We start from the raw sequence: 27,530 nt of genomic DNA on the forward strand, positions 1-27,530 counted from the left end.
ACTTGCTGAGGGACGTGATTCACTCACTGAGGGACATGACTCACTCGCCGAGGGACATTATCCTGTCTTTGTGCTCCATGGTTGAGGCATCGAGACCCTGGTTGAGATGAGAGTGGACCTACAGGACTCTTCGCACTGGGTGACGCTGGAGCCTCCGGAGCTCACTCCGGCCTCACTTCCATCCCATGGAGTAGCCTCTGGGGCCATTGAACACCCCAAGGGAGGAGGAAGTAATGGGTGCAGGCCCTCCATAGGATGACCGCCAAAGGCATTTCAGGTCAGAGGGCGTGATATGCAGCAGACTGCCTCCATATCTGAGGTCACAACTAGAAAGAGCGGTAAGCCACAAAAAAATGGAAGTTAGACATCAGTTAATATGGCACGGATACAGCACATAGGTTAGAGGTAGTGGTCAGGACATAACAATGTCCATAGTCATTATTAAATACGTTTTGTTGCTCGTTCTGGGTGAGTGTGCTTAATACTCAATTTGGCTCTGTTTCGTTACTTAGCTCTGGAGTCGGCGGTTAAGATACCGCCACAAGTTTCAAGGTTAAGTCCAAAGGAATAAAACCATACACCAATTAGTAAGTTCAAACAACTGAGTTTATTATAATACAATTATAATATTACCCATGCACACGCTAAGAGGATTAAACTATTCCTACCGCTAAATAAACCAATACTTATCTCAAAGGGAACTGCCGGATCAGGGGACAAGGCCTCTTGCTCTGCACTGGTCCGCAGACTTCAGGTTGGTACGGGTTAAAAGGGGTCAGGAGTGTCTATCTCTGTTAGCGATCGTTGTGAGACACTTACTTGCTGGCGGCTGCTGTCCCAAACCTCTCCTCTCTCTCGTTCAAGGTCAAAAGGCAAAAGCTGGTCGAGGTGCTGGTCCAGAGAGGAGGGCTGGTTCAGAAAAACGAACTAAGTGTGGGACCTGTCTTTTATAGGTCCCAGGGATCCCCGCCCCTTTGGGCGGACCCTTTTCCTGCTGGGAATTGATTGGGTCTCTTCCCAATCGATATGTTTGAATCCCCCCCCAATACTGAGGCTGTTCCCTGGCTACTGGGCGGGCTTTCAGGTGCTTTGTTTTCGGACCCCGCTGGTGCCGGGGTGTCTGGTTTCTCATACACTGTTGCAGTTACTTCCCCATTTGTGTCCATTGTCCCTGGGATCGTTCCATTATTATGTTAACTATCCCGGAGATTGCCTCATTAGTATGCGGAATGTTCGTTTCGGTGCTGTCTGCTCGCTTAGCAGACAGAATCCACATTTGCTTGGTGCAGCCTGCTGGTGCTGCAAACATTGTCCATTTTAACCTGTATGCTTTGCGTTCCTCCATTTTGTATTTAGGGAATGGCCAACTTCGGTGGCTACAGTTTTCATCAACAATCCTCTGAAGGGTGTGATGGATGGGCTGGGCTGGGTGTAGGGGGTGTGCCAAGTGCGGGTGTGTGGTAGGTTGGTGGTGTGGGATGTGAGTGTTGGAGGATGACACAGGATAGGGCCCCCAGGGGAACTGAATGTTCCACCTAGGGTCACTCTCAGAGGCGGCAGGGAAGGGTGCAGCTATTGTGAGGCCACCTTGTAGGACAACCTACCCAGTGAGTATCACATCAACGCTCACCATCCTCATAGACGCACCCACAACCCACCCCACCCCCCCACCACCAAACACCCCAAAAAAGATATGGGTCCACGAGATGGAATGGCAGCACACATGCAGGGATCTCCCAGTGAGCCAGAGAAGACACAGCCAGAATGAGACACAGCGACCAGTGAGTTTGGGAATTTGAAGCGAGGTGGGAATTGAATCGGTAAGACTGTTCCTTTATAAATTTCAGGAATTTAAATCAATCTAGAATTGTGCCTTAAAGGTTAACAAGGGTCTTCCCCACCCACTCACATAACTGGTTGGCATTTAAGTGTCAGTCACTTTAAGCTACTTTGGTCTAGAAGCGGGGAGGGGTGGGGGGGGGAAAATCAACTCAGGCCAATTTAAAAAGAGCAACTTGAACTCACTCCCAGTGAGTTCTTCCAGTGAGCCAGAGAAGACACAGCGAAGAGTGAGTTTGGCAATTTGAAGCTGGGTGGGGAGGAGGTGCTTTTTATCCCTGATAAGTGACTGATAGTTTTTCTTTTCATTTGTATATTTATTTATTTTTTTATTTCACTTTTTGGAATTGTAGTTGTATAAGTTAACCTAAGGTTTAAGACATGGCAGGAGGGGTAGGAAGGACGGTGTCGAGGGTGGTAGGATCCAGGGTCAATCCAGGCTGGGGACTCGCAATATTTGGGGTTGCAGTGGAGCCGGGAGTGCAGGAGGCGATAGAGGCCGGTGTTCTGGCCTTTGCGTCCCTAGTAGCCCGGCGGAGGATCTTGCTCCAGTGGAAGGATGCGAGGCCCCCAAGCGTGGAGGCCTGGATCAATGATATGGCAGGGTTCATTAAATTGGAGAGGGTGAAATTTTCCCTGAGGGGATCAGTACAAGGGTTTTTCAGGCGGTGGCAGCCTTTCCTGGACTTCCTGGCGGAACGGTAGAGAAATAGGCCGACAGCAGCAGCAACCCGGGGAGGGGGGGGGGGGGGGGGGGAGGGGGGGGGGAGGGGGGGGGGAGGGGGGGGGAGGGAGGGGGGGTCTGGATTGGGGGGAGGAAGGACTGTGTACATGGGTCTGTGGGATGTGGCGGGTGCTATCTCTTTCCCTTTTGTTGTTTGGGTGCTCTTTTGTTTTTTTTTCTTTTTCCTTTGTTTGAAGTTGCTCTTGAAGTTGGGGGGGTATTGTTCTTGGGGTGTTACCGCGGTTGTTTGTTAATAGAGTTAAGATGTTTATATTTTGTAAAAATTTCAATAAAAATTATTTTAAAAAAAACATGGCAGGAGATATTCAGGATGGCAGCCGGTGACTAGTGGTGTGCCTCAGGGGTCTGTGCTGGAACCACAACATTTTACAATATACATTAATGATCTGGAAGAAGGTACTGAAGGCACTGTTGCTAAGTTTGCTGATGATACAAAGATCTGTAGAGGGACAGGTAGTATTGGGGAAGCTGGGGGGCTGCAGAAGGACTTGGACAAGGTAGGAGAGTTGGCAATGAAGTGGCAAATGAAATACAATGTGGAAAAGTGTGAGGTTATGCACTTTTGAAGGAGGAATCTAGGCATAGACTATTTTCTAAATGGGGAAATGCTTCGGAAAGCAGAAGCACAAAGGGACTTGGGAGCCCTTGGGCGGGATTCTCCGACCCCCCCGTCGGGTTGGAGAATCACCAGTGGGTGGTGTGAATCCCGCCCCCCACCAGCGGACAAATTGTCCGGCGCTGGGGTTTTGCCGGGGGAGGGAATCGCGCCGCGCCGGTCGGAGGCCGTTGGCAGCTGCCCCCCCCCCCCCCCCCCCCCCCGTGATTCTCTGGCCCGTGATGGACCGAGTGGCCACCCGTTTTTGGCCAGTCCTGAAACTCAATGGCTCCGAAACTCAATTCCTCTACCAATAAAAGCAAACACACCGTACGCCTTCTTAACAACCCTCTCAACCTGGGTGGCAACTTTCAGGGATCTATGGACATGGACACCGAGATCTCTCTGCTCGTCCACACTACCAAGAATCTTACCATTAGCTCAGTACTCTGTCTTCCTGTTATTCCTTCCAAAATGAATCACCTCACACTTTTCTACATTAAACTCCATTTGCCACCTGTCAGCCCAGCTCTGCACCTTATCTATGTCCCTCTGTAACTTGTAACATCCTTCTGCACTGTCCACAACTCCACCGACTTTAGTGTCATCTGCAAATTTACTCAGCCATCCTTCTACGCCCTCCTCCAGGTCATTTATAAAAATGACAAACAGCAGCGGCCCCAAAACAGATCCCTGGAATGAAGAACTTGTCGTATGAGGAACGTTTGAGGGCTCTGGATCTGTACTCGTTGGAGTTTAGAAGGATGAGAGTGGATTTTATTGAAACGTACAAGATACTGCGAGGCCTGGATAGAGTGGATGTGGAGAGGATGTTTCCACTTGTAGGAAAATTAAGAACCAGAGGACACCATTTCAGATTAAAGGGACGATCCTTTAAAACAGAGATGAGGAGGAAATTCTTCAGCCAGAGGGTGGTGAATCTGTGGAACACTTTGCCGTGGAAGGCTGTGGAGGCCAATTCACTGAGTGTTTTTAAGACAGGGATAGATAAGTTCTTGATTAATAAGGGGATCAGGGGTTATGGGAAGAAGGCAAGAGAATGGGGATGAGAAAAGTATCAGCCATGATTGAATGGCGGAGCAGACTCGATGGGCCAAGTGTCTAATTCTGCTCCTATGTCTTATAGTCTTATGATCACCTGAGTGGACAAAGGAAGATAATTCTGAAGGCAGGAGTCAGACTTTATCGAACGATGGGCAACACCACAACATTTCACAGCGAGTCATCATCATTCTTCATCCTGTGGACAAGACTCACTGATACTGCCTGCCCAGGCCCAACACCCTGTAGTTATACTGGTAGTTCCCTCTGAGGAGGGAGGGAGAGCTGGGATGGTGAGATGGAGTGAATGGAGGAGGATGTGAGCAGCTATGGGAAAGGGTGCAACATTTGGAAGTGGGTGGGAGGTGGGGGAAGGGTACGGAGAGATGAGACAGGGTGGCATAACTGCTGGTGACCAGGCATCTTAGTTGACAAATCTGGAGGTGATGAGGTTGTCTCATTTGCGGCGGCCCTGCAGCACACGCCTGCCATACCAGCCCGGGCACCATGCCCTGTTCTTCCTGGGCATCTTTCTCTTCAAATGAGGCCTGGAATTCTGCCTCCTCTCCTTCAGCATGTTCCCACTCTGTTGCACGATGTTGTTGCAGGGCACAGCACAATGTTAGAGACCCTCCCATGGTTATTTTGGAGCACTCCACTGGAGCCATCCAGGCATCAGAAGCTCATCTTGAGGACACCGATGCACTGCTCAACGACACTCGTGGTTGCAGCATGGGCATCATTGTAATGATACTTTGCACCAGTCTGAGGCCTCCGGACAGGCTTCATTAGCCAAGACATCAGCAGGTAATCCTTGTCACCCAAGAGCCAACTCCTCATCCGAGGGAGCTCCTTGAAGGTACTGGGAACTGATGAACTGACAGGATGTATACGCTGTGCAAGTGGCCGGGGTATCGGTCGCAGACGTGCATGATACGCATCTGATTGTGACACACCAGCTGCACGTTCGTTAAGTGGAATCCCTTTCATTTGTGAAGAACGTCTTGTCATCTGAGGTGCTTGTGGCGGGACATGCATCCAGTTTATCCCCCCCCCCCCCCCCCCCCCCCCCCCCCCCGGACCCGGGGCACCACAGCGATGTGGCAAACACCACTGACTGTGCATCTGGTGGTTATAGTGTCTAATGGGAACATAGGACCTCCGTGATGGCACAGATGCACCTGTGTGCCAAGCTCTGTGAGATACCGGACAGGTCCCAATCAGCGCCTGAAAGGAGCCTGTGGCCTAAAGTTCAGTCTGGCTGTCACCTTGATAGCCACTGGGAACAGGTGCCCACCCCTCCTCAAATCCCCTGTGGTGCCAGGTGCGCCATGACCCAGAAGATATGTTGTTCTGTCTCCTGCTCAGCCGAAGTTTTCAACGGCATGCCTAGTCCGTCAGTTCCTCGATTGACAGGCACAGCTGGTACACGCGAGGCTTCACGTGGCACCTCCTCCTCCTCAGCTCATTGGGCTACCAGATATCTATCCTCAGCATCTGCCTCCCATTCCTCTGGGGCAGGGTCCGCTGCTTCCTCCTCCTCGAGCAACTCCAGCTCTTACGGCCGCAGTTCATCCCCCAGGGTTTTTCCAATATCCATTGTCTGCAGGGAGTGAAAGGCTGACATGTTAACATGGTGCGTACCCGTTGGCCCCGATTGGCACTGCGGATTTTGCCCCCCCCCCCCACCCCATGTTCCACCCATCTCCGCGTGCCTGGTCCCATCAGTGCCCGCACTGTGGGGGCATCGGGCCAGATACCCATCCCTGTTGCCAGGTTCACTGTTAGCTAACGCTGCCCATGTCAGGAATACGCTCCATGACCCCCCCCCCCCCCCTCCACCGCCCCCCACTTATAGGGGCTACTGTGTGCATTGCCCTTGGGCAGGCCGCGTGATGCCCCATCGGCGGGTGGCGGCCGTTTGGGGAAGCTGGTATGCAGAAGGTGGTATGGCGGAGGGTGGGGTGCAGAGTTGGTGGGGTGGGGGCACCCATATGGCCGGTGACAGGGGCCAAGGAGAACCAGGGGCCAAGGAGGGTAATCAGTGGAGTGTGCAGCGAGATGGCGGACTTGTGGGCCATGGCAATGGCAGTCCATGCATGGACACCACCCCAGTCCCGTGAGGGACCCACGACCACCCCCTCCCCCATGCCACTGGCAGGCCGCCCCCCAGCCAGCCTAGCAAGCCAGCAACCCCTGACCATCCGTGTCCTACCTGCTCTCTCTCGCTCATATGCCATGGCCTGTTTCTCAATTTTTAAAAGCATAAGTGAACCTCGCCATTGGGAATTCCCTCCAGTAGAGCCGGAGAATCGTGGGTAGGCCTCGGATCAGGCCCGCTAATGATATGCAAACAGCGTTTATTGTGTGTGCAGAGTGGAAAGCATTAACTCTGTTGTCGAGGTACTGGAAAGTTGCGATTTGGCATTAACCCGTGTCCGCCATGAGTTTGGTGTTAAAACAGATTCTCGTGCCGACGTTTCAGGTTTGTTCCTGACTCTGGGTCACTGTCGATGTGGAGTTTGCACATTCTCCCCGTGTTTGCATGGGTTTCTCCCCCACACCCCAAAGATGTGCAGGTTAGGTGGATTGACCGCGTTAAATTGCCCCTTAATTGGCAAAAATGAATTGGGTACTTGAAATAAAAAAAAACGATTCTCCACCCAATCACCTTTGCTGATTTTGGCATTAACCAATCGAGAGTTTCGCCCTGTGATGCACTATCAATTACGACGAGATGAGAGTAGAATGTAATCGAGGCTTTATTACACAGAGATGTGTGTCCTCCTACAGCAGCTGACAAAATGGCTGCTGTATGGAGAGTACACATATTTATACTCTGCATACTGGGCGGAGCAAGCAGGCAGGGATCTACCCCCGTACCTGTAGTACAAGGGCCTTACCGTAAAACCCATATATATACAGTATAATACATCAGTGGTGACTACCACATTCACCCACTGTTAAGAATGAGTCCAGCTGGGGTGGATGGAGAACTATATACAGACAAGTTGCTTTTAATAATCACAGAGAATATTACAAATTTAGGCGGTCCGTGCCTTGGGGCGGTCCGTGCATTTAGGGGCTGTTTAGCTCACAGGGCTAATCGCTGGCTTTGAAAGCAGACCAAGGCAAGCCAGCAGCACGGTTCGATTCCCGTAACAGCCTCCCTGAACAGGCACCGTAATGTGGCAACTAGAGGCTTTTCACAGTAACTTCATTTTAGGGGCTGGTTTAGCTCACTTGGCTAAATTGTTGGCTTTTAAAGCAGATCAAGCAGGCCAGAAGCACGGTTCGATTCCTGTACCAGCCTCCTCGAACAGGCGCCGGAATGTGGCGACTTTGGGCTTTTCACAGTAACTTCATTGAAGCCTACTCGTGACAATAAGCGATTTTCATTTCATTTTCATTTCATTGTCGTTGAGAGCGCCGCAGTGCTGGTGGCGATTCAGGCGTCGGCTTAGTCTTCGGTGACTCCGGGAGTGTGTCGAAATCCTCTTCATCCCCGGGTGGGTGCAAGGGGAGGACAGATTGTCCTGGAGCGGGGGCTGCAGTGGTTTGAGCCGGGGCAAGGGAGGGTGGAGCCGGGGCAGAGGGGGGTGTGTGTGGGGTCCAGCTGGTGCCAGGTCCCTGAGGGAGACTGTGTCTTGGCGGCCGTCGGGGTACGCTACGTAAGCATACTGCAGGTTGGCGTGGAGTAGCTGTACCCTCTCAACCAACGGGTCTGCCTTATGGAGTCATACGTGTCTACGGAGGAGAACTTGTCTTGGAGCTGCCAGTCTTGGAGGCCAGGAGATTTCTGGACCATAGGGCCAGCTGGACGGCCTTCCAGACCGTCACATTATCCTGCTCCACCTGCCTGTGGCCTCAGCACCTTGGCCATTCCTATCTGAGTGCTGGATATGTCCCGCAGAATCTCATCAAGGTAAGACTGGTGCTGGGTGACATCCCCCAGCGAGTCAGACATCCTGTCGAGAGCCTCAGACATGGCCGTCACCGACTGCACGACGCCTTGGACGCCTTCACTCATGGTGCTGATATCGTGCACCAGGCTTTACACTAAGGTCGTCACCCTAGCAGTGTTGGCCTCGGTGCCACTAATGGCCGGCGACATCTCTTGCGCCCGTAGCTTCTGGGACTCCTCCAATCGGCTATGGATGTGCTGGAGTGACACACTGTCATCGCCCTCTGAATGCCCAGATTGTTCCCTATCATCTCCATCAGCTCCGGGTATCTCCGGGCGACTCAGCACCAGGCTGGGACACAGCTGGTCCTGGTATACAGCAGCCCTCGGACAGCTATCTCACCTGGGATTTCCTGCATCCACCTGATGTGCATCAGCAGCAATGTGATGCCCACCAGATTTTTCCCCCGAAGCCTGACCACTAACATTTACCACCGCGTGGCCCCTTGGATGGGCCAGCTCCGTTAGCTGGAGGACTTGCAGAAGAATGGACATGTGATCAGTAGGAGGAATGGGTCAGTCAGTCAGTAAGGCAATAACAACTTACGTTTGATGGGTCCTCCGGGTGGAGCCCGTAGTCCCTCACCTCAGCGGCATCCGCCAGCCTCCGCGTGATTGACCAATCTATCCACGGCCAATGCGCGCTCCTCGAAGGAAGTGAGCATTCTTATGTCTAGCACTGCCGCTAGACCCTCTTCTGGCGATGATGGGAGAGCTTTTCCTGAGGAGACACAGAGGGAGCATCGTTAGCCACATGTGTGGTTCACAGCAGTGGGAGAGGGGGTGTTAAGGTGGGGGAGGGAGGGCTGGTGGTCGCATGGGGAGTTGAGGTGGATGCTCCCTTGGACGGGGAAGGGGGGGACAGGCATTGGTGTCTACTCACTCGTGCTGCCCGGTATAGGTTGTTGACCTTCTTTCTGCACTGCTGGCTAGTCCTCCTGGTCAGACTGTTGGAACTAACGGCTGCCGCCACCTTATCGCAGGCAGCACTGGCTGCCATGTGGCTCACCCTCTGGGACCCGCGGGGGAACAAGACATCCTTCCTGACCTCAACCGCGTCCTGGAGCCTCTCCAGGTCAGCGTCCCTGAACCCTGAGGCCGGTCTCCACAATACCATTGTTGTGAGCTGGCTGGTGTTAGCTGAGCAAGTGCAGCTTTAGTGCTGCTTGACCTTGTTAGCAGGGGGCTGATGAGGCTTCGTTAAGTGGACCAATTAATGTTGAATTGTATTGCAGGCCTCGCTGCTTTTATTTTCAGTTCATTAAGTTCACCAATCAGTCCTTGAATCACTGAATCCACGCGAAAGGATGCCACAACCTACCTCATCAAAATTTGAAATTTCCTGTTCTGGCACATGTTTATTTAAACCCTCTGCAGCTTTGGTTTATCTCAGTCTCTCAGAGAAGCAGACAATAAGCGATTTTCATTTTCATATGTCCATCAATCATCTCTCCTTCACACTGTCCGTACAACAACTAACGCTTGCTTTGTTATTGAGTCATCTTGGGAAGCGGTTTGGCTTGTACATAACATTAATAAATATTAGAGACTGGAAATCAGGCCAAACTGTTTTTTAGATACATTGTTCAACAAACCCAATCAGGTTGAATGGGAAAGACTCGAAGATGAAAGGTTTCCATATAACAGGATTTCTTCTGCGCACTTGCTTATTAGAAGAATCGCCAATGACTTTTTAAACATATTTGTTCTTGGGGTGTGAATGTTGCCGGCTAAGCCAGCATTTATTACCCATTCCTAATTGCCCTTGAGAAGGTGGTAAACCTTCTTGAAATGCTGCAGTCTCATGTAGTGTAGGAATGTCTACCATCATTGTTATCATCAACAGGTGTTCCAGGATTTTGACTCAGTGAAGGAACAGTGGGCAGGATTTCCTGCCCTTCCCCACAGACAGGATATCCTGTTCCTGCCGAAGTTGATCCCACCACAGTTTCCCTGGCAGTGCCACGGGCAAGCCATGCAAATTGCCATTGACTTCAGCGAGACCGGAAGATCCCACTGGCAGCCAATGTCGGGCCATTGTGCTGCGGGCAAACCCGCCATGGAGGAGACCGGAAAATTCCAGCCAGTGCTCCAGAATCATAGAATGGAATGCTTACAGTGCAGAAAGAGGCCATTCGACCCATCAAGTCTGAAAAAGCATCCTACTTAGGCCCACTCCCCTCCCGAAACTTGTAACCCCACCTAACCTGCACAGCACTGGACACTAAGGGGCAATTTAGCATGGCTAATCCACCTAACCTGCACATCTTTGGACTGTGGGAGGAAACCAGAGCACCCGGAGGAAATTCATGCAGACATAGGAGAATGGGCAAACTCCACAAAATGTATAACCCAAGACTGGAATTGAACCCGGGACCCCGGCACTGTGAGGCAGCAGCACTAACCACTGTGCTACCCTGCCACCCGTGACTCTGACGCGTTCCAAATCAGGATGGTGCGTGACATGGGGGGATGCCACAGGTGGTGTTGTTCATATGCATCTGCTGTCCCTGTTCTACTACATGGCAAAGATCCTGGGCTGGATTCTCCATTTTGGAGACTAAGGGCATGATTCTCCCAGCCCCACACCGGGCAGGAGAATCGGAGCAGCTGCGCCATGCCGCCCCGACGCTCGCACGCGATTCTCCGAGGTGCGGAGAATCGGCGCCAATTGCGCCAGCGCGTTCGGCGCGGCATGGCCGCAGGCCGCTGTACGAGGCCGGGCCGCCGATTGACCGGACCGGACACGCGGTAAAAGCAGAGTCCCGCCGGCACCGTCAACACCTAGCCGCTGCCGGCGGGAACTCTGCACGAAGGGTCAAGGGGCGGCCTATGGGGGGGCGGGGGGGGGGGGGGGCTCCATCCCCGGGGGGGCCTCCGATGGGGTCTGGCCCACGATCAGGGCCCACCGTTCGGCTGGCCAGCCTCTCCCTCCCTGGGCCTACTTTATGGCGCGTCCAGAACCCCAGCGCCATGTTGCGTCGGGGCCGGCGCATTCCGTAAAGCCACCGCGATGCGTGAGTTGGCGTGTCGCCACTGCGCATATGCGGGTTGGCGCCGTCCCCAGTGCATGCCAGGGAGCGAGGATGGACTGCTCTAACGCCGTGCTGGCCCCCTATGGGGGCCATAATCACTAGTGCTGCGTCCGTTTCGCGCCATCGTGAAATGCGATGGCGTTCACGATGGCGCGGACACTCTGTCTCGCGAGCGGAGAATCGCACCCCCAGTCCTCATGCCGGCGTGAAAATACCAGGAAAACTGACGCAAACCAACCACCGATTCCCCGTTTTGCTGGGGGCTAGCAGGGAGGCAGTGTGAAGCTCCCAGCTCTAGCTGACAATATGCCCCGGAGCATTGCCGGCTCGGTGGCCATGCATGCGCACAGTGACGGCCTGCAGCGGCCGCACCGTGAGACGTGGCGGACTCAGACCGTGGACATGTACTGCAAAAAAAGTAACCCCCCTTCGGCCGCTCATGCGCCCTGGACCGTCTGCCCACAGTGCCCCCAGCCGCAAATGAAGCCCCCCCTGCCCGCCGTTCGGCCCTCCCTCGACTGTGGCGGTGCCAGACTGAGTCCGCAGTTGCCATGCGAGGTTCCCGAACGGTGAGACCACATGTAACCCATGCCGACAAGAATTCGGCCGGTCGGGGATGGAGCATCACGGGGCGGGCCTCAGGCAATGGCGTGAAGCCATGGACACGTGGCGAGGAGTACGCCGCTTTTCAGGGGGCGGAGCATGCGAAAACCGATGCCGTTCCCGATTTCGCCGTCAAAATGGATTCTCCGCCCCATCGCCGAACGCGATTTCGGTGTCAGGGAGTGGAGAATCCAGCCCCATTGTTTGGAAGGTGCTGTTGAAGGAGTCTTGGTGAATTACATCAAATAGATAGATAGTACACACTGGCACCACTGTGGGCAGAATCATTCCAAATTTACACTAATTGGAGTCATGGTGCGAAAAATGTAAATTTTCCCAACAACTGCAATGGTGGGTTTTGACGCTAAATTATCCCCTACAATCTTATTAATTATTCACTCATGGGGAGCAAGCCATTTCGCTGGCTGGCGGCATCTGATTCGCCCACCACACCTTTGCTTCATCACTTCCTCATGCCCAGTGCCATACGTAAACTGCAGCCATACGCACATCTCTCAGTGCTTCCACCCCTGGACTGTCACATCCCTGCAATGGCCATTTGATGCCATGGAGGCCCATTGTGATGTCATCTCCCCTTGAACTGGCCGCAGGTAGGGCAGCAACATTCCCACTCCAGCTTGGGAAGCAGTGGCAGTGGTGGTCGGTGCTGCATGCCACCCAGTACAGGAAGAGGATAAATGATCTCATCCGTGCTGCCTGGGTATGGCAACTACTCCATCATTCTAAACTCAGACACTCACCAGCCGGTCACACATTCAACGGCATCTCACTCGCTGCCAACTCAAAGATATCACCACTCACCATCTCACACACACCCTCGCATCTCCATCTGGCCTCATTTCCTCTGGAGATCGCCCCCTCATTCCACCCATAGCTGCACTCAGCACCCACTCACCTGCACACCTGGTATTCTTCTCATTTAGCCTGGAACGTGCCTCGCTCACTCTCTCCAACCATCCTCATGCAGGGCAATAAAAAGGAGAGGTACTAGGTGGTGGGTGGGTGGGGGGGCGTGGTGTGGCGCGCGGGGGGGCGGGGGGGCGGTGGCCGCGAGTGCAGGACATCAACGTCCTCACTCCCTTTGAAGAGCACGCATTGCAGCTGTTTGGAGAGAGTACTGACTGTTCCGACGGTGATGGCGACGTCAGCACCAAGCATCCAACAAGTGAGAATCCTGTACCAGATCTTCCCTCTGGCAACTGAACTGAGTCCAGTGTGCCACCACAGCCATGTACTGATAATCTACACTTTCTCTCCCAGGCAAATTTATTACGTTGTCCTCAGGCAACCTTGGCCCCAAATCCAGCACCGACACCACCTCAGATGATGACCCTGAGGACAGCATGTTCAAAGTCCCACCAGAGTACTTACCCACACCCTCCACCACCACAGCGATGGACACCTTGGTGGGACCTCCATATAGAACAGGCGCAGTATCACCATCTGGTAAGAACAGCACATAAACTGTTCCACAGCAGGAGGAGGCAGGGACAGGTGAGGTCTCTGGCATTTGGAGGACAGTTGGAGGAAAGTAAGCTGTTGATTCAGATGATGAGCCTCTTGATTCTGTCCTCAATAGGTTGTTGTTGGAACTGAAGTGATAATGACAGAAACATCAGGAAGGGATAATAGCTGCACTCCTCAGATTGCAAGGCACGAGGAGTCCATTACCCTTCAGCCCAAGGTGATGGACTGTCTCAGCTGCAGAATAAGGCTTATTTTATAAAACTTTCCATAATGCATGGCTGCTTGCCTCCCCACCCCAATGCTCATTCTCGTGTACTGCTATCAAACTGGGCTATCTCCACTCACCATCTTCACACTCCATCTGCAATGCAGGCTTTTCCCTGACACTGCTCTTTCAGCTAGCCAGGAAATGGTGGCTTGCCTGTACCCCTGCCTGAATGCACAGTGCCTCTTTCTTGAAGTTGAAAAAGCGAACATCACAAGTGCTGCTCAGCTCCGATTTCCCCTCAAAGCTCAGCTGGCCAGGTCAACGCCTTATAAATACTGTTGTGAATCACGTTAGCCTGAAGTCACACTGACATGGAAGGTAAATTCAACATGGTAAGGATAATTCCAAAGGCGAGGCACGCTGATGAGATGTAAATGCATTAAAATTATGTTCCCAATGTTGGATGGCAGGAAATGTGGGCTGGGATTCTCCAAAATCCCAGCCAAGTGTTGACGCCGGCGTCAACGGGCCTCCTCGGGGGCTAGCACGGCGCCGGAGTGCTGTGCGCTGCTCCGGCCCCAAAAGCCGGCCCTACACAGCCAGCGCGGGTCCACGCATGCGCGCGACAGCCGTCTCCGTGCTGTCCCGCAGGCAACATGGCGGAGCCCCGACAGGGGCCTGGCGCGGAGGAACATATGCCCCCCTGGAATGAGCGCGGCAGCCGATCAATTGCCCCCGATCGCGGGCCTGGCCACCGTGGAGACCCCCCCCCGCCGGAGTCGGCTCACCTCACCCTCCCACCAGGACGGCCCCGCAGCCAGAAGCCAAGGTCCTGCCGTGTAGGACCGTACGCGAACAACGGCGGCAGGACTCGCTGAATCTCAGCGGGCTCTCGGCCCGTCAGGCGTGGAGAATCGCCGTGGGGGCCACTTTCAACAGACCCCAACCAGCGCCGCGGTGACTGCGCCGACGCAATTGACGCCGATTTTCCAGTCACCGGAGAATCGGCGGCCCGGCGACGAACAGGCGTGGCAGGATTCGCGCGCCCTCTCGCCGATTCTCCAACCCGGCGTGGGCTCGGAAAATTTCACGCGCACCCTATTATTGAAGGGTGGAGCGGACGATTGCTAATTGGTTTCACATCAGCAAGCAAAATAAAGCTCACTTTTTAGGCTTGATTTTAGGCCTTTACATCAATGTCAGTAGGGGGAATGTTCAGGGTAATGATTGGGGTGTTGGTCAAGTTGACCTAAATGGTAATGGAGACTCACAGACGCAATGCCTCACCCTTGCCTCCACGCCCGGCCCAAGCACAACCGCCAGCCTGGAATATTTCAACCCCCTGACCAAGCCCAACACCCCTGAAGGGTCTCCCCTCCCCACGCCATCCCCCGAGCACTGGGCAGCAGCAAAGGTGCGCTTGAGCTGCATGCCAGTAAATGGAAAGAGCAATTCCTCTTCCCCTCACTTCCCCTCAGTAGCCATTGTGCCAGTACTGAACGAGGCCCGCATCACTGCCTGATTGGGAGTCATGGAATTCCACTGCATTCAACTTCAATCTGAAGAATAAAATTGAAATGAATGCAAATGAAAATTAATGATATTCTTGCCATTTTTGGGTGAGATCCAAAACTCACCATTGGAAGCGGGCCAGGTGAATTGCAAAATTGTTCACACCCAGCTCGAATCTTGATTTTGTCCTCTCCCGTTATTCATCCGGATCCACGACGGGCGCAACCCAGTCGCTGCATTGCGCCCATAGAATCTCTTTTATTGGAGGTGGTCATTGTCTAACATTTACATGGCACTAATGTTGCTTGTCATTTATCAGCCCATGCTTGAATGTTGACCACATCTTGCTGCTTCTGAGCATTGGTTCCTTCATTACTAAGGAACTATGAACCAAACTGAATGCTACGCAACTATCCTCACTCTGACCTTATGTTGAATGCAAGGGCTGAAATGTTTGGGGCTAGCACACTGCCCTGAGGAACTCCCAACACCTTTGTCCTAAGGCTATGGTGGTTATCTTCCAACAACTTCAACCACTTTTCTTATTGATACAAGATAAGATTCTAGGCTGTGTGATTTCACTCCCACCACCAACTCTCACCTCGAGTCACACCCATTCACATTGACATTAATTTAACCAGAGTTCCTTAATATCACACTTGCTCAAATGCTGCTTGATGCTCAGAGCAGGCAGTCTAATGTCACCTCTGGAATTCAACACTTTTGCCCTATTTGGACCAAGGTTATAATGAGGTCTGGAGCCATGTGGAACCTCCGAGTAGGAAAAAACAGCAGTAATCTTATTTCCTAGTTTTTCTCGGTGTTCCATTTTAATGTATGCAGGACCAGGTTGCACCAGTATTCTTATTTTCTTGTTTTTACCATTTTTTCCTTCTGGACTGGTGGAACCAAATCTGAACATCAGTGAGCAGGTTGTTGCTGAGCAAGTGTTACTTAATAGCACTGTCAATTACACCATCCATGACTTTACTGATGCTTGAGAGTAGATGATGGGATGTAAGTTGGTCACATTTTATTCACCTACTTTTTGTGGAAAGGACATATGGAGACTTAAGGTAAATCATCCTCTTGCCAGTTCTTGCCTCTTGCACTGATGGACTCCCAGTGGTCGAATCCAATTCAGCTGCTGTTGATGGTCCACAGTGTCTCATAGATGCCCTGCTCTGAGCTACTAGATTTATTCTAAATCTATCCGTTTTGTTATGGTAGTCTTGCTACACAACACGATGGACACTTTTAAGTTGCCCTTTGTGTAGACAGGACATACCTAGGCAGTTTTCCACTTTGAACAGTTGAACAGCTTGGGGGAAGATATTGACACAGTATTTGTGCCTTGCACAGGCAAGGATGGAATAAAAGATCATATAAATTGCTTCCCCCCCTCACATTTCTGAAGTAGTAAGCATGACTTATCCAAGCCCTTGCTTGTTAAATAGTACATTTCCAATGTGCAGGTGTTTAAGCTGTGGATCCTTCACAAATAAAACATCCACAGTGAAACTAGATGCCACTACAATTCACATTCAGTATTTACATGGAACATTAATTTTAGAATAAACTTGTTTGACGCATGAAAGAAGAAGCATAGATTTGCATGCAGAATTGTCACCTTTACAACATGAGCAGTAAACATCTGGAACAAATCACCAGTCAATTATAAATGAAAATTAAAATCAGTTTAGTTCTCTAGGGGCTTTTCACAGTAACTTCATTGCAGTGTTAATGTGAGCCTACTTGTGACAATATAGTTATTTTTTTTCTTTGATGATCGCAAATTTTACCGTTCATTTTTTAAAAAAATTTAGAGTACCCAATTATTTGTTTCCAATTAAGGGGTAATTTAGCGTGGCCAATCCACCTAACCTGCACATCTTTGGGTTGTGGGGGTGAAACCCACGCAAACACAGGGAGAATGTGCAAACTCCACACGGACAGTGACCCAGGGCAGGGATTTCAACCCGGGTCCTCAGCACAATGCTAACCACTGTGCCACCGTGCTGCCCTTTTTACTGTTTATAAAATGAAGGGGAAAATTATCTGCAGTATTTATTTTTCCATTCAGTCAACACTGGCAAAAAAAATATTGTTCAGTTAACATTAATCTTGTATCAACCATCAGCAATGTTTGTCTTCGATCTTAGTATTTAAAGCTAATTCTTTTTGTAATTTTTCATGAAACTTATACCTGAAATTTCCTTACGTATTTTCCCAATTGGCTTCTATAATTGCAGTTGAGGGTCAGTAAAAACCCTGTTTATACCGGCTGTTCTGATGGCTCCCTCGGACATTCCTGGTGCGAGTCTCAGTTTCATTTCTTTGTCTGGCTTCAGGATAAGAATCATTCTCAACATGTCAGCATTGCAAGGTGGGCCTGGCTTCAACATTCAAGCTCCTGTCATCATGCAACTACTTGCAAAATTATTCACTTGCAATTACTTACTGAAGAAATATAACCATTAATTGTGATGCACTTTTGTTATGGGAGAAGTGTTTTCAGAACCCCAAAATGTATCATGGAGTTCAACCAACCCCCGCCTTTAATGGACTGTTGCTTTTGAAGCACACGGCTTGTTCCCCAGGTGTAGTATTACAATTATGGACACATGGTTTTTAAAACAAAACAATGTTTATTCCATGAACTCAAATTAACCTTTTACATAAACATTGGATCTCTTAGCACCCCTTCCTTCAAAAATAACCCTGCAAATAATACAACACTACCCAATCCTGCAAACTGTTCCTTTACACATCCAAAAGACTTAACAAATTCTTCAAACAGATGCACATTAGATTTATATTCAATACTGAGACCTTTTTACAATTCCGATTTCACCAAAGGATTAAGAGATTGTCCTTCATGGCAGAGATCCCAGCAATGCAGCTCACAGCCACACCCAAGTTTCTTCAAAACTCAAACTAAAACTCCCAAAAAGCAGAAGTGAGCTCAGCTACCCCCCCCCCCCCCCCCCCCCCCCCCCCCCGACATCATTTCAGTAATATGATCAGCTTCATTTCTTAAAGGTACATTTCTTAAACATCCAATTCTTAATGGCACTCTCACATGACACTATATAAAATGTTTCCGAGCCCAGAACGTTATTTTGACTTTATCACTTGTTATGCCATGGCCTGTTGTGCTGTAAATCAATTTTAATTTTATAGTTTGATGAGTCTGTGTTGCTTTGGCTTCTATTCAATAACATTCACAATGTTAAAAAACAACCTGTTTAAACCTTGGTTGATATCAAATGAAATAAGCTTTCAATCCATCAAATAACCTGCAGTTGGTATTTGAATTTCAGTTTTGCGAGATTATTTTTCCATCCTGTTAATATAATTTTAATTTCTCTCTCACACTAATAATTCCACAAAGCTGCACATCCAATTTCAAAGCCTGGGAGCACCAGAAGATAAAAATACATCCCTGAAAGAGGAAAGGATATATTCTCTCAATTCCAATATATCTTTGGCAGTATGGGGGCATAGTGATTAGCACTGCTGCCCCACCGCGCCAAGGACCCAGGTTCAATTCCAGCCTTTGGTCACTGTCTATGTGGAGTTTGGACTTGCTCCCGTGCCAGCCTGGGTTACCTCCGGGTGCTCTGGTTTCCACCCACAGTCCAAAGAGGTGCAGATTGGGTGGATTGGCTATGCTACAATACCCCTTTGTGTTCAAAAAAGATGTGTAGGTTAGATTAAGTGGTTATTGGCTTAGGGTGGGAAGTGAGTTTAGGCGGAATACTCTTTCAGCGGGTCGGTACAGACTTGATGGGCCAAATGGCCTCCTTCTGCACTGTAGGAATTTGATGATCATATCATACAAAAAGATGAACAAAATTACCAACTTATAAATCTGCATTGCATCAAAAAGAGTGCAATTAGTGCACATTCCCTGTCCACAAAACTTGTTTCTTGTAACGTTTTCCAAACCAACATCTATAATTAAAAATTCTAAAGTGAACATCTGTAATGGGAGTCGGTATTTAAATCTCCTGTAATTGGAAAATCATCTTTAAACATTTTAGCATCACAGTCTATGAAGCAATTGATTTAATCAAAGATTTGGCTCAGTGACTGAAATGTTAATGTACAAATAAAGACATGATGGAATTTAGCTTTGAACAAATTTCAGGTAGGAGGGGAGCAGAGCAAGTGAGTGATACACGGGTTAGCTTAAGTTTATGGTCCAGGATATTTCAACTTCTGGACCTTACTAAAATACCGCCATTCAACTTCCCGCCCAAAACAACTGTGTAAAGTTATGAAGCAGCTACTAAAGGGGAAAAATTGAGCAATACTTGTTTATCCTCCTACTTGTGAGTAAGTGGGAGGGAGAGGGTTTTTGGAGATGGGTAAGTAGAGTCCAAGGCTGGGCAAACTATGACTTCCCTTTTTGAACTTGGGGGTCCCCATTTCTCCAGCTCCTAAAAAGGCAAGTTTTACATTTCTCTTGAATGACACCTTCAGTCAGCTGACCAACTGAAGATGTGGTTCAGTCCAGTGGGAAAGCTATGGTACCTGTCCCACTCAGCTTCGGTAAAATGCAGAGTGCCATTGACATTATAATTTTATGTCAGCCCACCTATTTTAGGTTTGTGCTTCATTTCCCTGCAATGGATTACAGGTTAAAATCAGAATGGTACAAAGAAAGAAAGAATGTAACTTTATATAGCACCTTTCAAATCTTCAAGGTGCCTCAAAGCACTTTACACAAATGAAGTGATTACAAGTTATAAGCAGTATCAATGTTAGATATTTTCAATAAAAGTGCCCAATCTAAGTGCAGAAGTACAGGTTGCAATAACTGGTGATCAGGGACCAACAACAATAGATGTTTCTTGATAATCCTGAGCAGCACAATAGCATAGTGGTTAGTACTATGGTTTCATAGCACCAGGGTCCCAGGTTCGATTCCCAATTTGGGTTACTGTCTGTGCGGAGCCTGCATGTTCTCCCTGTGTCTGCGTGGGATTTCTCTGGGTGCTCCAGTTTTCTCCCACAAGTCCTGAAAGATGTGCTATTAAGTAATTTGGACATTCTGAAATCTCCCTCTGTGTACCCGAATAGGTGTCAGAATGTGGCGACTAAGGGCTTTTCACAGTAACTTTGTTGCCGTGTTACTGTAAGCCTACTTGATGCACTATCAATTACGACGAGATGAGAGTAGAGAGTAATCGAGGCTTTATTACACAGAAATGTGTGGCCTCCTACAGCAGCTGGCAAAATGACTGCTGTTCGGGGAGCACACACATTTATAATCCGCCTACTGGGTGGAGCCAGCAGGCAGGGATCTACCCCCGTACCTGTAGTACAGGGGCCTTACTGTAATACCAATATATACAATATAATACAACAGTGGTTGTGGTGATATGCATCACTGTAAATACACAAGGGGTTAATGTAAGTACTCGTAGACTAGCTAGACACTAGAGGGATCACCAGAGACATGACACACAGACATTCAACCAATAGGTCAGTAAAATAGGACACGATCAATGGGAATTCACGATACACACAGAGGTGACACTATCACAGGAGAGCATTACACCAACCCATATAAAAGGACACAGCACACATGATCTTCCTCTTTCCAGTGGAGACACTCAGTGAGTACACAGGGTTGATTTGAAACACATCACACCAACCATGTGGATTGTAGCAGACTGGTTCGTCAGTCTGAGTAGCTATAGCAGGATTAACATGAGAGTCGAATCCAAGTAGGAGAATTGTCAACAGTTTAATATACGTGTTAAAGCTATCTCCAAGTCTGAATCTTCCTTTGTCAAAGTGCACATCAAGGAAGCAGCTTATGCTACATCAAGAGCATAACAAAACAGTGGTGACTTCCACATTCACCCCCTGTTACAAATGAATCCAGTGGGGGTGGTGGAAAACTACATACACACAGATTGGTTTTAAAATTACAGAGAAGGTTACAAATGTAGACAATCGGGTGCCTTGATCTGCCGCCGCAGTACTGGTGGCAACTCAGGCATCGGCTTGGTCTTTGGTGACTCCGGGAGCGTGTCGCCATCCTCTTCATCCCCGGGTGGGAGCAAGGGGAGGACGGATTGTCCTGGAGCGGGCACTGCGGTGGGGTACGCTGGGGGGAGGGAGGGTGGCGCCGGGGCAGAGGGGAGGGGTGTGTGGGGACCCAGCTGATGCCAGGTCCCTGAGGGAGACTGTGTTTTGGCGGCCATTGGTGTACACTACGTAGGCAGACTGCGGGTTTGCATGGAATAGCTGTACCCTCTCAACCAACGGGTCCGCCTTGTGGAGCCGCACGTGCTTGCGGAGGAGAACGGGTCCTGGAGCTGCCAGCCATGTTGGGATCGATACCTCTGAGGTGGACTTCCTGAGGAAGGCAAAGAGACATTTATGGGAGGTTTCTTTAGTCACGGTGCACAGGAGCGTCCGAATGGAGTGAAGTGCGTCGGGGAGGACCTCCGGCCAGCGGGAGGCCGGGAGATTTCTGGACCGTAGGGCCAGCTGGACGGCCTTCCAGACCATCCTGTTCTCCCGCTCCACCTGCCTGTTTCCCCTAGGGTTATAGCTGGTCGTCCTGCTCGAGGCAATGCCCCTGTTGAGCAGGAGCTGGCGCAGCTCATTGCTCATAAATGAGGATCTCCGGTCGCTGTGGAAGTAGGCGGGGAAACGAAACAGAGCGAAGATGGTGTTGAGGGCTTTGATGATGGTGGTAGACGTCATATCGGGGCATGGGGCGGCGAAGGGGAGTACTCGTCGACCACATTAAGAAAATACGTGTTGCGGTCGGTGGAGGGGAGTGGCCCTTTGAAGTCCACGCTGAGGCGTTCAAAGGGGCGGGAGGCCTTCGCCAGGCCCGCACGGTCTGGCTGGTAGAAGTGCGGTTTGCACTCCGCGCAGACCTGGCAGTCTCTGGTGATAGCCCCGACTTCCTCGATGGAGTAGGGCAGATTGCGGGCCTTAATGATGTGGTAAAAGCGGGTGACTCCTGGGTGGCAGAGATCGTCGTGCAGGGTCCGGAGTCAATCCACTTGTGCGCTGGCACATGTACCTCGGGATAGGGCATCGGGGGGCTCGTTGAGCTTTCCGGGGCGATCCAAAATCTCGTAATTGTAGGTGGAGAGCTCGATCCTCCACCTCAAGATTTTATCATTTTTGATCTTACCCCGCTGTGTGTTGTTAAACATGAAGGAAACCAACCGTTGGTCAGTGAGGAGAGTGAATCTCCTGCCGGCCAGGTAATGCCTCCAATGCCGCACAGCTTCAACGATTGCTTGGGCCTCCTTTTCGACGGAGGAGTGCTGAATTTCGGAGGCATCGAGGGTGCGGAAAAAGACTGCCACGGGCCTGCCTGCCTGGTTGAGGGTGGTGGCCAGAGCGACGTCTGATGCATCGCTCTCAACTTGGAATGTTAACGTCTCATCGACCGCGTGTATCACGGCCGTGGCGATGTCGGCCTTGATACGGTTGAAGGCCTGGTGAGCCTTGGCCGTCATGGGGAAAACGGTGGAGTGGATGAGTGGGCGAGCCTTGACGGCATAGTTAGGGACCCACTGAGCGTAGTACGAAAAGAACCCCAGGCATCGTTTGAGGACCTTGGGGCAGTGGGGGAGGGGGTGTTCCATGAGGGGGTGCATGTAATTGGGGTCGGGCCCTAGAACTCCATTCTGAACCACATAGCCGAGGATGGCTCATCGGTTCTTGCTGAACACACACTTCTCCTTGTTGTAAGTTAGGTTGAGGAGTGTGGCGGTGTGGAGAAATTTGGAAAGGTTAGCGTCGTGTTCCTGCTGGTCGTGGCCGCAAATGGTGACGTTGGAAGACCGAGACCCTATTAGTTACCCGAAAGAAATGGTAAAGATGGCTGTCTGCTTCAAACGAATGTATGGGCAGTCCGTCTTACGGATGGGGAGCTGGTCGAAGACAGATTTCAGGTCCTCTGTCGAGAAGACCCGGTACTGTGCAATCTGATTGACCATATCAGATATGCGTGGGAGGGGGTACGTGTCGAGCTGCTTGTACCAATTGATGGTCTGACAGCAGTCAACGACCATCCTGTTTTTCTCCCCGGTTTTCATGACTACCACTTGGGCTCCCCAGGGGCTGTTGCTGGCCTCGATGATGCCTTCCCGCAGCAGTCGCTGGACCTCAGACCTGATGAGGGTCCTGTCCTGGGCGCTGTACCGTCTGCTCCTGGTGGTGACGTATTTGCAATCCGGGGTGAGGTTTGCAAACAGGGAAGGCGGGTCGACTTTAAGGGTCGTGAGGCCGCAAACAGTGAGGGGTGGTAGGGGCCCACCGAATTTCAGGGTTAGGCTTTGGAGGTTGCACTGGGAGTCCAGGCTGTGTAGCAAGGCAGCGCAGAGGTTGGGGAGGACGTAGAGCCGGAATCCACTGAACCCCACATCCTGGATGGTGAGGGTGGTGATGCAGTACCCCCGGTTCACCATGGAGTGGGATACAAAGGGCAGGGAGATTCTTTGGTTAGCGGCATGTACCGCGAGGGAGCAGCGCCTTACCCTATTGGGTTGGATGAAGCTCTCAGTGATCCCAGAGTCCAGAAGGCAGGATATCATGTGCCCCTGTCGACGCAGTCGCACGGTCGAGACTGGCCGATCGTGACTGAGGCGAGACGCGGCTGGTCATCGGCGGTTGCAGGCGATGAGCCGCCCGATGAGGTGCCCGACGGGCAGGGGTCCTGAGGCGGGTAAGATGGCGGCGCCCATGGGCCGCACGTGTCCTGGGGCAGGCAAGATGGCGGCGCCCTCGGGCCGCACGTATCCTGGGGCAGGCAAGATGACGGCGCTCATTGGTTCTGAGGCAAGCAAGGTGGCGGCGCCCATGGACCACCCGTGTGATGGGTGGAGCAAGATGGCGCCGCCCATGGGCCGCACGTGGGTGGTGCAGGGACAATAGCGGTGATTGAGCGGGCCTGGCACACTGCAGTGAAATGTCCCTTCTTGCCACAGGCCTTGCAGAGTGCGCTCCACGCCGGGCAGCGCTGCCGGGAGTGTTTTGTCTGTCCGCAGAAGTAGAAATTGGGTCCCCCAAGGTTGGTTAGCTGCCACGTGGCGCAGGTGTGGGGTTGGCTGGGAGCGGTCGCTGATGGGGTCCACGATGGGGTGGCCTCTGGCGGGGTCCACGATGCACAAGAGCGCTAGTTTCCTTGTCGCCGCGAGGTCAAGCATGGCCCCTTCTAGGAGGCACTGGCGGAAATAGTCAGATTCTATGCCCCTATCCCCTAGGGGCAGCACGGTAGCATTGTGGATAGCACAATTGCTTCACAGCTCCACAGTCCCAGGTTCGATTCCGGCTTGGGTCACTGTCTGTGCAGAGTCTGCACATCCTCCCCGTGTGTGCGTGGATTTCCTCCGGGTGCTCCGGTTTCCTCCCACCGTCCAAAGATGTGCAGGTTAGGTGGATTGGCCATGCTAAATTGCCCTTAGTGTCCAAAATTGCCCTTAGTGTTGGGTGGGGTTACTGGGTTATGGGGATAGGGTGGAGGTATTAATCTTGGGTAGGGTGCTCTTTCCAGGAGTCGGTGCAGACTCGATGGGCCGAATGGCCTCATTCTGCACTGTAAATTCTATGATATCTATGATATCTATCTATGTAACGAACGTGTCTCTCATTAGCAGGTTCGAATGTTCAGTGGCCAAAATGGCCAGGCAATCACAGTCTCTCACCAGGGCGAGCAGGGCATGCCAGAAATCTTACACAGACTCACCGCGAAGTTGGTGCTGCGTGGACAGGATGTGCCTGGCATAGATCTTGTTGGTCTGCTGAGCGTAATTCTCCTTCAGTAGCGCCATGGCTTCTGCATAGGTCGGCGCGTCCTGGACGAGGGGAAAGACGTTGGAGCTCAGCCACGTGTACAGAATCTGGAGCTTCTGTGCTTCTGAGATTGTGTCTGGCGCAGACCCGATGTAGCTTCAAAACAGGCTAGCCAATGTTCGAAGTCCGTTTTGGCGTTATCTGCTTGAGGATGCAGCTGCAGGCGGTCTGGCTTGATGCGGAGGTCCATCTCTGAAAAATCTCTGTTTAATAAATTGATGTACTATCAATTTCGACGAGACCATAGTAGAGAGTAATCGAGGCTTTATTACAGTAAGATGTGTGGCCTCCTACAGCAGCTGCCGAATTGGCTGCTGTACGGGGAGCACACATATTTATACTCCACCTACTGGGTGGAGCCAGCAGGCAGGGATCTACCCCCGTACCTGTAGTACAGGGGCCTTAACGTAATACCAATATATACAATATAATACAACAGTGGTGACTACCACACTACTTGTGACAATAAGGATCATTATTATTAACTCTTACATGCTGTGTTTCTGCCCATGCGCAGTGGAGAACTCCTGCGTTCCCAACAATTTTGTACCTGCATCATTCCAGCGTCCATGTGACTACCCAGTCTACAGTACGCAAACAAGGCAGCTAATTTGTGTGCAGCAAAGTGCCACAAAGAGCGATGATCTGATCATCTGCTTTACAAATGTTGTTTTGGGGATACATTTGGCTGAGACAACAGGGGTGTGCCCCTGCTCTTCATCAGATGGTGCCCTAAATGCTTTATGCTCACCTGAGAAGACAGACTGGGTTCAGATTAACATCTCATCTGCAAGACAGCAACTCCACAGTGCAGTACTCACTCCGTTCTGCAGCAAACTATGAGCTACACCATGTGTCGTAAATAATGAGGAGAGGTAGAAATTTCAGGAGCTCATAAAAAGACTGGTGAAATGGGAGGGGTGGGGAGAAATGGCAGATTAAATTTAATGTTGGAAAAATGAGGAGGGATATGCAGACTGAATTAAATAAAGGGAAGGAGCACAATTTATGAGTAACTCCAGTGGGGGAGCTCTAATTTGTACTATCACCATTATTGTTGCCTCAAGGAAAATAAATAGCGCTTTGAGGAAGCAGGAACCTAGCCAGTCAATCCCTTTACCTACTGATAGTTCTGAAACATGTCAGAGGCTTTCTTGAACGTCCCCAGAAATTATGCCTGAGGTGTTCCTCATGCCTCACGAGGACTGTCTGTTGAGAGCTTGCACTGGTTTCATTGTGGGTGCATCATGAGACCTTAAACTGTAAAGACAAATGATGATCAATCCCAGGTGGCTCACATGCCATTGCAAGTACTGGGCTCATTGAACACTTATGAACCCTTTATATTCAGCCTGAACCAGGCCTTAAGCTCCACTTTTCACAGCAACAGTGTTCAAAGCTAACATTTGCACATGCATATATCAGGGCACTTTACACCAATGTAAAGTGCCCTCCGAAATCCCAGCCAAGTGTTGCACCGGCATCAAAATCGGCGCGAGCAACACCGCCGTCAATGGGCCCCCAGGCCCAGACATTCTCCCCTTCCTTGGGGGCTAGCACTGCGCCAGATTGCTGCGCGCTGCTCTGGCACTGAAAGCCGGCTCTACACAGCCAGCGGGGGTCCGCGCATGCGTGCCACAGCCGTCTCCGCGCTGGCCCCCGGACAACATGGCAGAGCCCTACAGGGGCTCAGCGCAGAGGAACATAGGACCCCCCACCTGGAATGAATGCGCTCGCCGATCGGTTGCCCCCAATCGGTGGCCTGGCCTCCCCGGAGTCGGCTCCCACCGCCTCCCCCACTAGGACGGCCCCCCGAAGCCAGAACAGCGAGGTCCTGCCGGGTAGGAGCACATGTGAACCACGCCAGCAGAACTCGGCGTACACTCGGCCCCCAGCCAGTGCCGCGCCGACCGTGCCGGCGCGATTGGCGGCGATTCTCAAGCGACCGGAGAATCGGCGGCCCGCCGTCGGAGCAGCTTGCCGGGATTTTCGCACCGCGCCCCGGCAATTCTCCAACTCGGCGTGGACTCTGAGAATCCCGCCCCATGGATCTGACTTGAGCTCCTGGAATTTGGGACAAAGACAAAATGGATTAAAAGGGCAAATGGGAGTGCTTATCTGATTCTACTGGAATTTGCCCCAAGATGCTTCATTCCAACTAATGCATCTTATGTCCTTGTGCTGCATAGGGAATAAAATTGACATGTATAAGTAAAGGAGTAGCTACATAAAGTTTATCGACATTTTTATACCTGCACACATTTCCAATCTAAGAAAATCATACTTGCTTTAATGTTATGCACCTATGTAAACTTGTTTTCATACAAGTGTACAGTGTGAACATTAGGTGGAGCTGAGTCGCCTTTTCTCATAGCCATTTTATTATTGGCCAATCACCTTCTCATTGAGTATGGAGCATCGGAGATGAAAACTACCCTCTTTACAAGATTATTTCATACTTATAAAATGTTTCTTTTAGAATGTTAGTCGTGGATGAAAAACAAATCTCCTAATAAATCAAATATGTCACGAAGCAGCATTAGAACGGAAATAAATAAAAAATAATATAGATGATATATGATGTGCTCGATTCATATGAGTGGCAACAAGAAGACCTTCAGAGGAATGTGAGGAAAACT

Source organism: Scyliorhinus canicula, chromosome 6, assembly GCF_902713615.1.
Source record: "Scyliorhinus canicula chromosome 6, sScyCan1.1, whole genome shotgun sequence".
In the NCBI taxonomy this organism is placed as follows: domain Eukaryota; kingdom Metazoa; phylum Chordata; class Chondrichthyes; order Carcharhiniformes; family Scyliorhinidae; genus Scyliorhinus; species Scyliorhinus canicula.